At 36.4% G+C, this 13641-nt stretch overlaps 1 pseudogene; it reads left to right on the top strand.

The window, feature by feature from the left end:
* Positions 1–3165: 3165 nt before the first annotated feature.
* Positions 3166–3911, top strand: LOC120881924 (annotated as a pseudogene).
* The last annotated feature ends 9730 nt before the right edge of the window (positions 3912–13641 follow it).

Genomic DNA, 13641 nt, shown 5'->3' with positions numbered 1-13641 from the left:
TTTTCATTTGTGGCCTAAATGGTCTCTGCAGGAAATATTTACTTTGAGGCTTTGGTTTGACTCAAAAATGTCAAGTGATCAAACCCAGGCAATGAGTCCATTGATCTTAGTGGAATTCTTGGGTGTAGTATAACGTACAGGCAAGCTGCTACAAAATGTTCCTAAATTATATTTGCACATTTAATGACCTTAATGTTATCCCATGTCTAAAACAGGTAGGAAGTTGAATTCTTTCCAAATTTTAATTTTTTCCTTTAGTGTCTCTGTGAAAGAAAATAAAATTAAATAGGTGGTAAATTTTACCTTTTATGGTTCTATTTGTCCTTTTCTTTAGTCATACCCTCTATGTTTACTGATTTACTTTTAGATCTTATTCAATTTGATTTTCTGGAAGTATTTGTGAATGTGAGAGGTATACATTTTGGGTAACCCCAAACTCTTACAGTAAAAAAAGGAGTTTCTGGACTCTTAAAAACCTGTTGTAAATGAGTGAAGTTGTACATGTGTAGAGGTATTTTTGTTTGACTCAGTATTCTTCCTGTATCTTTAAAACTATACTTTGTAAATACACACCCTACTCTAGGGCCCCTTCCAATGTAACCCACTTATAAAGTATATGATAATTTAGTATACCCAAACTAAGATAGTCCTCCACATATTCTTGTCTCTTTGGCAGAAACACACACACACACACAAACACACATATACATAACACTTCCAAATCTTTGTAGTAGATCTGTATGAAAATATAGAAAGGAATGATTTTCTGTAGGAGTGTATTTTTATTAATGCAAAATATGCTACATAAAATGATACCTGAAATTTTAAGCATGAACTTAAAGTGTTCAACCAACTTTCAAGTAAGTGTAATTTGATTAAGAGTTTATGTGTGTATATGCTCCCACAATGAGTGATCTGAAGCAACTAAAGAAAAGTCAGTGAAGGGTGAATTTGTAAGATATGCACAAAATGGGCTCTGTCACACTAGTAAAAACTGGCTTCAACACACCGCTGATAGGTTATTATCTTATGTTATCCTCTTTCAAGATATTTACACTGCAGAATAGAACCCCACAAAATAGCACTATTTAGAGAAAATAATTATTTCCTGATAGTAAAAGTGAAAATTATAGTGAGAGGAGTTTGGGGGTAAGATTGGTAAATTACTTCCTGGTACTCCTTGAATCACATTATGTTAATCAGCTCCTCTTCAGCCCGTCAGTTTAATAGGAACGCAGTGTAACGTGGCATGTGAGGACTAACTAATTTGCTATGGAAGTTTTATAAATCAATATTTCCAAAGACTTGGAGTTTTATGCATATTTTATGACTCTTTTCTTAAATATTGAGTTTTTTTTTTTTAACATTTTAGGTTCCGATAACAATGTAGAAAGTAAAATAATAACCAATATTAAATAGAAAAAAAAAACTTACATTCACCTTATATAAGGAACCATAGAGTTCATGACCTTGTTTCCACATTATTTCATTATTTTTCCTTCTGCAAGTTCAATTACTGCCACATCTCATTTCTTTTAAGCTTAACTGCCTCATTACTACTTGTTGATACGTTCTTACATCCCTGTTGCCTTTGTCAAAATATGCAGTAAGAAATGAAAGTCCCTTGAGTCTGAACCAGAGGCCAAAATTCTAAAGGAGAGATCCAGGAGACACCAGGATACTGGAATTTTCCAGGGTAGCTCTCAAGTCAAATATGATTTAGGAATTGGGTTCTGTACTGACTCAGTGGCCTGGCTTGCTGTATAAGGCACATGAAAGGAGAAACTAAAATAAGAAGAGAAAAGGATCTTGGTATGTACTTACCACTAGGCATATATTAATTAAATAATGTGGATTACAGTGGAATTTGTATAAAGGCTCTGTCAAAATACCATCAGTGTCTAATAGAGGGAAAGTCCCAGGCCTAATGGAAAGTTTGACAGAATGATTTGTTGGAAAAACCTTACTTTCCTCTATATTTTCCAAAAATTCTTAAGCCTCTGACTTCAGGTATTTAAAGCCCAAGTTTGGATTAAAATGCCTATGTTTACCTTGGATCAAGGTAAAAACTGTTTTGGAGTTTTTCAGGAAATGGTAAAAAAAACAAATTCAAGAATAAGATCCTGTCAAGTTTAGCTCTTCACAAAATAAATAAGTAGAACTTATCTTCAGTAGTTTCTCTCTTTTTCAGGTATTCCTCTCTACTGTTTTTTGGAAACCTGTCCCATAATATATAAGAGGTCCCAAGTGATTTTCCTTTCCTCCCCATTAAGGGTTAATCAGACATGTCATCACAGAATTTTGACATATTTGAAGTGATCTTGCTTCACTTTGAAGAGTCCAGACATATTTTTTCATAAAACATGTCAGTCTTATTGCCTGTCTCTTCAAATGTTTTTCCCTGTGATCAGTCAATCCAATAGACACAGGGAGAAAAAAAAATATGAAGGGACCACTGAAACTAAAATAATATTATACTTATTCTTTTCTATTACAGTAACATGGGCTTCTCAGGTGGCTCAGAGGTAACAATTCCACCTGCCAATGCAGGAGACGAGGGTTCAATCCCTCCCTGGGTACATGACTTAGTGACTAAACAACAATTATAGTAAATTGCATATAACATAAAATTTGCCATTTTAATAATTTTGAAGTATGTAAGCCTATAGTATGAAATGCATTTATAATGTAATACACCACCACTATTTAATTCAAGATGTTTTAAATCATGGCAAACAGAAACCCTGTAAACTTTAAGCAATCATTTTTCATTCCCTCCTCTGCACAACTAAGACCAAAACACATATGCTTTCTATATCTATGGATTCACATTTTATATAAATTGAATCATACAACATATGACCTTTAGATTTTGACTTTTTTCATTTACCTTTGTTTTCAAACTTCATCCACATTGTATATAACATTAGTACATCATTCCTTTTTATGGATGAACAACATTCCATTGTATTATATAAATATACTACATTTTGTTTATCAGTTGATGGAGATTTGAGTTTTTTTCTACTTTAACTGAATAATGCTGCTATAAGCATTCATGTGCAAAATTTTCTTTGAACACCTGTTTCAAGTATTTAGGGTATATTTAAAGAAATGGGGTTTCTGGCCTTGCTGCGGGGCCGCAGCTCTTCCAACCGCCAGACAATGTCATCTCACTTAGTAGAACAGCCGCCGACCCCGCACAACAACAATAACTTTGAGGAAGGCAAACAGTCTCTGCCACCGCCTGCTGGCCTCAACAGTTCCTGGGTGGAGCTCCCCATGAACAGCAGCAATGGCAATGATAATGGTAATGGGAAGAATGGGGGGCTAGAGCATGTAAACTCCTCATCCTCCATTCACGATGGGGACATGGAGAAGATTCTTTTGGACGCACAGCATGAATCCAGACAGAGCAGTTCAAGAGGCAGTTCTCATTGCGACAGCCCTTCCCCACAAGAAGATGGGCAGATCATGTTTGATGTGGAAATGCACACCAGCAAGGACCATAGCTCTCAGTCAGAAGAAGAAGTTGCAGAAGGAGAGAAAGAAGTGGATGCTCTGAAGAAAAGCATAGACTGGGTGGCTGACTGATCCAGTAGACCTGAAAACATTCCACCCAAGGAGTTCCACTTCAGGCACCCTAAGCATTCCGTTTCCTTAAGCATGAGGAAAAGGGGAGCCATGAAGAAAGGGAGGATCTTCTCCGCAGAATTTCTCAAGGTGTTCATTCCATCTCTCTTCCTCTCCCATGTTTTGGCTTTGAGGCTAGGCATCTACATTGGAAAATGACTGAGCGCACCTTCTGCCAGCACCTACTAAGGGAGGAGAAGAGTCCCTGGGCCAGCGTGTGACTTGTGAAGTGGTGTCTTGTCACAGTAGTTTATTTGAACTTGAGACCATTGTAAGCATGACCCAACCTCCACCCTCTTTTTACGTATCCAAGTTCCAGTAACTCTCAAATCCAGTATTTTATTCCAACTCTGTTGAGGCATTTTACTAATACCCTCATTCCCTTTTTGGCCTGTAAAACACTTTAGAATTTCCTAATAAGAGTTTACTGTCATTTAGAAATTTGCAAGGGCTTCTTTTCCACAAACACCACCAGCAGATTGTAATTTTGTCAAGAATGCCATTGTCTTCTCTCAGTACCACCAGACCTAGACCTGCACCATTTGTGGTATAAATCTTACTCTTACAAGATAACCCACCTGTCTTTTCAAATGAGACCAGGTTGCAAATGATATGAAAGCTTTGTTGTTTTGTTTTTCAAGACAAAGGCAAGCTTCCCTAAGCTTGAATTTATAGTTATGAAAAAAGAAAACAAAAACAAATAAAACAGACAAAATATAACACAAGGAAAAAAATATTCTGGGCAATAAAAAGTTATTAAAAAAAGAAAAAGAAATGGGGTTTCTGGATCTTATAATATTACTATGATTAGCTTTTTGATGAACAAGCAAAATGTTTTCCATAGCAGTTGCACCATGGAACAGTCCCACCAACAGAGGATTTCAGTTTCCCCATATCATCAGCAATCTTAATTATTTTCCATGTTTTGAACATGGTTATCCTAGTAAATGTGAAGTTGTATTTCATCGTGGGTTTTATTTGAATTTTACTAGGAGCAAATGACATTTGAGCATATTTTCAAGAGTCAGGCAAGACTTAGCGATGAAACTACCACCATATCTTGTGCTTATTGGTCATTATCTTATTTGGAGAAATTTCTATTTAGATCTCTTGTCTGTTTTTTTAAGTTTTGTTGCTTATCTTTTTGTTGTTGAAGTATAAGTGTTCTCTATATAGTCTGAATTCATATATTCTGTATTCTTGACCTGTATTAGATATGATTTACAATCACTTCACTGTATAAGTTTAAGGCATACAGAATGATGGTTTGAATTTTATATATTGTGAAGTGTTTACCACAATTGGTTCAGCTAACATCTATCTTCTTATATAGATACAATAAAAAGAAAGGAAAAGAAGAAAAGAAAGAAAAATCTCTCTGTGATGAAAATGCTTAGGGTTTCCTTTGTTACCAAATTTCCTATATATTCTACATCAGTGTTAGCTGTAGTCATAATGTTGTATATTATATCCCTAGTACTTATTAATCTTAAACTGAGTCTTTTGACCATTTTCCTTCTATTCCCTATCCCTCACTCTCTTCCTCTAGTAACCATAAGTCTGATCTCTTTTTCTATGAATTTTCTTTTTAAGATTTCATACGTAAATGAGATCATATAGTATTTGTCTTTCTTTGTCTGACTTATTTCACTTAGCATAATGTCTTCAAAAACTATTCATGTTGTAACAAAAGGTAGGATTTCCTTGTTTATCATGGCTAAATAATATTCTATTAAATATCTCATAAATTCTTTATTTGTGTATGCCTTGGCTATTGTAAATAATGCTGCTATGAACATGGGAATGCAAATATCATTCTTGGTTAGTGTTTTCATTTGCTTTGGTTATATTCCCAGAAGTGGAATTTTTGGATCTTGGTAGCTCTATTTTTAATTTTTTGAGGACCCTCCATATTGTTTTCCATAATGGCTGTACCAATTTGCAATCATGCCAATAGTGCATGAAGTTTCCCATTTCTCCAGATCCACACCAACATTTGCTATCTCTTGTGATATTTTGATAATGATTACTCTAAGAGGTGTGAAATGATATCTCATTGTGGTTTTAATTTGTATTTCACTAATGACTACTGCTTTCGACCGTTTCAAGTGCCCATTGTCCTTTCATATATCTTCTTTAGAGTAATGTCAATTCAAGCCATTTGCCCATTTTTAAACTGGGATGATTTATTTTTTTTTTTGCAGTTAAGTTGTATGTGTTCTTTATAAATTTTTGATATTGACCCTTTAACAGATATGTGGTTTGCAAACATTTTCCCCATTCTGCAGTTTGTTTTTCACTTTGTTGATGATCTCTTTTGCTGTGAAGAAGGTTTTTAGTTAAGTGCTGTCCTAGTCCTATCTGTTTATTTTTCATTTTGTTGCTTGTGCTTTGCTTGTTGTATAGAGTAAATAATTACCAAGATCCACATCAAGGAGTTTTATTCCTCTGCTTTCATCTAGCAGTTCTATGGTTTCAGGTCTTACATTTAACTCTTTAATCCATTTTGAATTATTTTTACTGAGTGATATATGTATCCAGTTTTATTCTTTTGCATGTAACTTTCTAATTATTTCAAAATCATCCATTAAAAAAACTGTCTTTTTTATTGAATATTATTGGCCCCCTTCTCATATATTATTTGACTGTATATGCTTGCATTTATTTCTGGGAACTTGATTCTTGTTCTATTGCTCTACTTGTCTTCTTCAATTTGCTAAGACTTCTTTGTAGCCTAATACATGTTTTATCCTAGAACATATTCAATGTAAGCTTTAGAAGAATGTACATTCGGTTGTTAGATAGAATGTTATATATATGTTAAGTACATTTGCCTATAGTGTTGTTCAAATCTATCGTTTCTTTATTAATTCACTTCCTGCATGACCTCCCCAGTGTGGAAAGCAGGGTTTTAAAATCCCCAAATATTACTGCAACATTTTCTACCTCCCTGTTTAGATATTATTTTTTTTTGTTTTATATATTTAGATGTTCACATATTGGGTACAGAAATATTTACAATTGTTATAACTTATTGTTGTTCAGTCACTGTCATGTCTGACTCTTTGCAACCTCATGAAATGCAGCACCCCCGGCTTCTCTGTCCATCCCTATCTCCCTGAGTTTGCTCAAACTCATATCCATTAAGTCAATAATGCCATCTAACCATCTCATTCTCTGACGTCCCCTTCTCCTCCTGCCTTCAATCTTCCCCAGCATCAGGGTCTTTTCCAATGAATCAGCTCTTCGCACCAAGTGGCCAAAGTATTGGAGCTTCAGCTTCAACATCAGTTCTTCCAATGAACATTCAGGGTTGATTAGTTAGTTAGTTCAGTCTTTCAGTCATGTCTGACTCTTTGTGACCCCATGGACTGCAGCATGACATGCCTCCCTGTTCATCACCAACTCCTAGAGTTTACTCAAACTCGTGTCCATTGAGTCAGCAATGCCATCCAACCATCTCATCCTCTGTCATCCCCTTCTCCTCCTGCCTTCATTCTTCTCCAGCATCAGGGTCTTTTCTAATGAGCCAGCTCTTCGCATCAGGTCGCCAAAGTATTGGAGTTTCAGCTTCAACATCAGTCTTTCCAATGAATACCCAGGACTGATCTCCTTTAGGATGGACTGGTTGGATCTCCTTGCAGTCCAAGGGACTCTCAAGAATCTTCTCTAACACCACAGTTCAAAAGCATCAGTTCTTCGGTGCTCAGCTTTCTTTATAGTCCAACTCTCACATCCATACATGACTACTCGAAAAACCATAGCCTTAACTAGATGGACCTTTGTAAGCAAAGTAATGTCTCTGCTTTTTAATATGCTGTCTAGGTTGGTCATAACTTTTCTTCCAACAGGGTTGATACCTTTTAAGATTGACCTGGTTTCAACTCCTTGCTGTCCAGGGGACTCTCAAGAATCTTTTCCAGCACCACAGTTTGAAAGTATCAATTTTTTGGCCCTCAACCTTCTTTATGGTTCAACTCTCACATCCATACATGACTACTGGAAAAACCATACTTTGACTATATGGACCTTTGTCAGCAATGTGGTGTCTCTACATTTTAAAACACTATCTAGGATTGACATAGCTATTCTTCCAAGGAACAAGTGTCTTTTATTTTTGCAGCAGTAGTCAGTGTCTGCACTGATTTTGGAGCCCCCCGGAATGAAATCTGACACTGTTTCCATTACTTTCCCCATCTATGCCATGAAATGATAGGATCAGATGCCGTGATCTTCCTTTTATGAGTGTTGAGTTTTATGCCAGATTGTTCATTCTCCTCTTTCACTGTCATCAAGAGGCTCTACAATTCCTCTTCACTTTCTGCCATTAAAGTGGTATCATCTGCATATCTGAGGTTGTTGATATTACTCCTGGTAATCTTGTGATTCCAGCTTGTGCTTCATCCAGCCCAGCATTTTGCATAATGTACTCTGCATGTAAGTTAAATAAGGAGAGTGACAATATACAGCCTTGAAACACTCTTTTCCTAATTTTTAACCAGTCTGTTGTTCCATATCCAGTTCTAACTGTTGCTTCTTGTCCTGTGTACAGGTTTCTTGAAAGGGAAGTAATGTGGTCTGGTATTCCCAGCTCTTTAAGAATATTTCATAGTTTGTTGTGATCCATACAGTGAATGACTTTAGCATAGTGAATGAAGAAGAAGTAGATTTTTTTTGAATCCCCTTGCCTTTTTCATGATCCAGTGTATGTTGGCAATTCAATCTCTGGTTCCTTTGTCTTTTCTAAATGCAGTTTGCACATCTGGAAGTTCTCGATTCATATACTGCTGAATCCTAGCTTGACGGATTTTGAGCATAATTTCTTGATAGAGTGACAAATTTATCATTATATAATGACTGTCTCTTTTTACCATTTTAATTTAAAGTCTATTTTGAAATATAAATATAACTACCTCTACTTTTTTGGTTACTTACTTCACTCTGTATGATAATCTCTAGGTTCACCCATGGCTCTGCAAATGGCACAATTTCATTTCTTTTTATGACATATTCCATTGTATATATGTATGACATCTATACCCATTCCTCTGTTGATAGAAATTTAGGTTGCTTCCATGTACTGGTTATTTTAAATATGGATGCTATGAATATTGGTGTGCATGTGTCTTTTAAAAATATATTTAGTTGTCTTCTAATCATGTGAAATTATTTTTTAGCTTTTTCTATTTATTTACTTTTATTTTTGGCTGTACTGGGTTTTCCAGCCTGCACACAGGCTTTCTCCAGTTGCAGCAAAGGGGGCTACTCTCTAGTTGCAATGTGGCTTCTCTTGTTGTGGAGCACAGGCTGTAGACTGCAGGCTCCAGTAGTTGTGGTGCATGGGCTTAGTTGCTTCACTGCAAGTGGAATCTTCCTGGACTAGGGATCTAACCAGTGTCCCTTGCATTGCAAGATGGATTTTTAACCTCTGGACAACCAAGGAAGCTCTGCATATATCTTTTTGAATAATGAATTTCTCTGTGCATATGCACAGGAGTGGAACTTCTAGATCATGTGGTAGTTGTATTTTTAGTTTTTTAAAGATCCTCCATACCATTCTCCATAGTAGCTGTACCAGTTTATATTCCCACCAACAGTGTAGGAGCGTTCCCTCTTCTCCATACCCTCTCCAGCATTTATTGTTTGTAGATATTTTGATGATGGCAATTCTGACTAGTGCGAGGTGATACCTCATTGTGGTTTGATTTGCGTTTCACTGATTAGTGATTTTGAGCGTCTTTTCATGTGCCTCTTGGCCTTGTGTATGTCTTCCTTGGAGAAATGTCTGTTTGAGTCTTCTGCTCATTCTTCATTTTTTTTTTTAATGTTAAACTGTGTGAACTGCTTTAGAGATTAATCCATTGTCAGTTCTTTCATTTGCAAATATATTTTTCTGATTCTGAGGGTTGTCTTTTTGTCTTATTTATGGTTTCCTATTTTGTGTTCTAGCTCTGTGTTTCTTTCTAAAGATTGCTTTAACTATTCAGGGTCTTTTGTGTTTCCATAAGAACTGTAAACATTTTTAATGTAATTCTGTGAAATTAAGATTGCTAATTTGATAGTGATTGCATTGAATCTGTAGATTACTTTGGGATATGTAATAATTTGCACACTCTTGATTCTTTCAATCCAAAAATATGGTATATCACTCAGTCTGTTTATGTCATCTTTGATTTCTTTCATTAGTATTTTATAGTTTTCAGAGTAAAGGTCTTTTACTTCCACAGATAGATTTATTCCTAGATATTTTATTTATTTTGTTGCAGTGTTAAATAAAATTTTTTCCTTTATTTCTCTTTCTGATGTTTCATTGTTAGTGTATAGGAATGCAAGAGATTTCTGTGTATTAATTTCCTATCCTGCAACATTACCAAATTTGTTGATTAGCTAAAATAGTTCTCTGGTGGCACCTTTAGAATTTTCTATGTATATTATCATATCATCAACAAACAGTTACAATATTACTTCTTCTTTTCCAATTTGGATTTTTAATTTCTTTTTACCCTATGATATTTATGACTAGGACTTCTAAAACTATGTTGAATAATAGTGAAAAGAGTGGACATCTTCTTGTTCCTGATCTTAGAGAAAAAGCTTTCAGTTTTTGACCATGGAGAATGATGTTTGCCATGGGTTTGTCACACATGTCCTTTATTATGTTGAGGTATGTTCCCTCTATGCCCACTTTCTGGAGAGTATTTATCTTAAAATGGTTTTGAATTTTTTCAAAAGCTTTTTCTGCATCTATTTAGATTATCTCATGAGTTTTATTCTTCAATATTTTAATCTGGTATATCACATTGATTAATTTCTGTATATTGAAGAATATGTGCATTCCTGTGAAAAATCCCAGGTTATCGTGGTGTATGATCCTTATAATGTGTTGGATTATGTTTGCTGGTATTTCGTTGAGGAGTTTCGCATCTATGTTCACCAGTGATATTGGCCTATAATTTTTTTTCCCCCCGTTTGGTATTGAGGGTAACAGGCAGGAAGGCCAAGGGTCTCCAAATGGAGGAAATAGCCTGCAAGTGTCAGACATTTTTATCTCTCTTAAGAGACAGGAGGAAACAAACTAGCCATATTTTTTCCTTCTCTATACAAATTTAAAAGAAGGTTTCTCTTAAAATTCTGTGTTGCCATAGTGACACCTGGTTTCACCTGAAGTTAACCAATGTCTTTTTCTTATGGAAATGTTTATCTTAAGCTATGCTAATGTACTATGCATTTACCCCAAACTCTGTCTTCAAGTTGGTTCCTCCTCTTGGCTCAGAACCTACTTGACAAACCAGTATGTTATACTCAGATTTTGTTCCTCTAAGCTATGTAAATGAAACTATTTCTATGGTGATCTTCCCTTCTTCAAGATTCAAGTTAATCATTTTATGGCTCAAGATGAACCATTTGGTACCAAGATTATCCCAAAATGCATCTTATGGGTGAGGGGCCTGGTGCCATTCTGAGTTTTAAGACATTCCTTTCTTTCATTAACAGACTGCTAGTGACTATATAACATCAGCTGAAGACTAGCAGGAAGCTACTCTTTCTGCCCCCTTCTGATGCCTATGTCAGAAGCTTTCTCTATCTCCTTTATACTTTAGTAAAACTTAATTACACAAAAGCTCTGAGCAATCAAGCCTCGTCTGTGGCCCCGGATTGAATTCTTCTCCTCAAGGGGCCAAGAATTCTGGCTTCGTGATTCAACAACAACCTTTCAGTATCTTTGTCTGGTTTTGGTATCAAGGTGATGGTGATCTTGTAGAATGAATTTGGGCGTGTTCCTTTCTCTGCAAATTTTTGGAAGAGTTTGAGAATTAAATGTGTTAGCTCTTCTCTAAATGTTTGATAGAATTTTCCCATGAAGCTATCTAATCATCAATTTTGTTGGAAAAATTTTAATTACAGTTTCAATTTCAGTGATTGTGTTTGGTCTGTTCATATTTTCTATTTCTTCCTGGTTAAGTCTTGGAAAGGTGTACTTTCCTAAGCATTTGTCCATTTCTTCCAGGTTGTACATTTTTTGACATATAATAGCTTGTAGTAGTGTCTTATGATCTTTTGTATTTCTTCAGCATCAGTTGTAACATCTTTCTAATTTCTAATTTCCTTGATTTGAGCCTTCTCCTTTTTCTTGTTTTTACAGTATTTTATTTTATTTTCGATTGGAGGATAATTGTTTTACAATATTGTGATAGTGTGTTCCATACATCAACATGAATCAGCCGAGGGTATACGTATGTACCCTCCATCTTAAAACTCTCTCCCACCTCTCTCCCCTCCCAATCTCCTAGGTCGTCACAGAGCACTGGCTTTGGGTTCCCTGTGTCATACAGCAACTTCTCACTGGCTACCTATTCTACATATGGTAATATATATATGTTTCAATGCTACTCTCTCAAATCATCTTAAATTCTGTCTTCCCCAATGTGTTCAAAAGTGTCTTCTCTATGTCTGTATCTGATTGCTGTCCTTTAGATAGGTTCAACAGTACCATCTTTCAAGATTACATATATATGTGTTAATATACAGTATCTGTCTTTTTCTTTCTGACTTACTTCACTTTGTATAATAGGCTATAGGTTTATCCACCTCATTAGAAACAATTCAAATGAATTTCTTTTTATAGATGAGTAATATTTCATTGTGTATATGTAGCACAACTTCCTTATCCATTCATCTGTCGATGGACATCTAGGTTGCTACAAAGTCCTAGCTATTATAAGTAGTGCTGCAATGAATATTGGAGTACATGTGTATTTCTCAGTTGGGTCATATAGTAGTCTTATTTTTAGTTATCTAAGGCCCTCCATAGTGTTCTCCATAGTGGTTATATCAATTTGCATCCCCACCAACAGTTCAAGAGGGTTCCCTTTTTCCCATATCCTCTACATTGTTTATTGCTTGTGGACTTTTTGTTGATGGCCATTTATTGATGGCCATTCTGACCAGTGTGAGATACTATCTCATTGCTATTTTGATTTGCATTTCTCTAAGAAGGAGGAGTGGAGAAGGCAATGGCACTGCATTCCAGTACTCTTGCCTGGAAAACCCCATGGACAGAGGAGACTGGTGGGCTGCAGTTCATGGGGTCGCTGAGAGTTGGACACGACTCAGTGACTTCACTTTCACTTTTCACTTTCATGCGTTGGAAAAGGAAATGGCAAGCCACTACAGTGTTCTTGCCTGGAGAATGTCAGGGACAGTGGGCTGCCGTCTATGGGATCACACAGAGTCAGACATGACTAAAGTGACTTAGCAGCAGCAGCAGCAAGGAGGAGGAGAGTGAAAAAGTTGGCTTAAAGCTCAACATTCAGAAAAAGAAGATCATGGCATCTGCTTCCATCACTTCATGGGAAATAGATGGGGAAACAGTGGAAACAGTGTCAGACTTTATTTTGGGGGGCTCCAAAATCACTGCAGATGGTGACTGCAGCCATGAAATTAAAAGACGCTTACTCCTTGGAAGGAAAGTTATGACCAACCTGGATAGCGCAATAGAAGACATTGCTTTGCCAACAAAGGTCCGTCTAGTCAAGGCTATGGATTTTCCAGTTGTCATGCATGGATGTGAGAGTTGGACGGTGAAGAAAGCTGAGTGCATAACTAATGTTTTTGAACTGTGGTGTTGGAGAAGATTCTTGAGAGTCCCTTGGACTGCGAGGAGATCCAACCAGTCCATCCTAAAGGAGATCAGTCCTGGGTATTCATTGGAAGGACTGATGTTGAAGCTGAAACTCCAATACTTTGGCCACTTCATGCAAAGATTTGACTCACTGGAAAAGACCCTAATGCTGGGAAAGATTGGGGGCAGGAGGAGAAGGGATGAAAGAGGATGAGATAGCTGGATGGTGTCACTGACTTGATGTACGTGGATTTGGGTAGACTCCAGGAGTTGGTGATGGACAGGGAGGCCTGGCGTGCTGCAATTCATGGGATCACAGAGTCAGACATGACTGAGCGACTGAACTGAACTGAATAATGAGTGATGTTGAATATATTTTCATGAAT

This window comes from Oryx dammah, unplaced genomic scaffold (genome assembly GCF_014754425.2).
Source record: "Oryx dammah isolate SB20612 unplaced genomic scaffold, SCBI_Odam_1.1 HiC_scaffold_23, whole genome shotgun sequence".
NCBI classification, from domain to species: domain Eukaryota; kingdom Metazoa; phylum Chordata; class Mammalia; order Artiodactyla; family Bovidae; genus Oryx; species Oryx dammah.
The sequence above is the reverse complement of the archived record's forward strand: the minus strand, read 5'-3'. Positions and strand labels throughout refer to the sequence as shown.